The sequence below is a fragment of the Lupinus angustifolius genome, chromosome LG05, assembly GCF_001865875.1.
Source record: "Lupinus angustifolius cultivar Tanjil chromosome LG05, LupAngTanjil_v1.0, whole genome shotgun sequence".
Classification (NCBI taxonomy): Eukaryota; Viridiplantae; Streptophyta; class Magnoliopsida; order Fabales; family Fabaceae; genus Lupinus; species Lupinus angustifolius.
In genome coordinates this window covers 17211933-17212277 of record NC_032013.1, presented here as the reverse complement: position 1 = coordinate 17212277, position 345 = coordinate 17211933, and positions in this window count along the sequence as shown.

The window sequence follows — 345 nt, the reverse complement described above, 5'->3', positions numbered from 1 at the left end:
GAATTTCCTATAATTAATATCCCTAAAATCTACAAACATGATAAAGAAACATAGTAGTTGAGCACAATCCCTTTAATTATGAGATTATAACATTTCTCATAAATTTCGCCATTTCTTTTCCACAATATTGTGTCCTTTTCTTTCTCTCCTTGTTAACCAATGTCTTCAATATTCCCCATATTTTACATAATGAAAGTTGGTCAATAAAATTGTTAGTTTGAATTCCATCATCACTATGAGAATTTTGTTTAGTAGATAACATATAATTACATATATCCCAGTAATCAGACATTGTCTCATAAATTGTGTCACCACATGTATCATTAATTGTGATAAGTTGAAAAA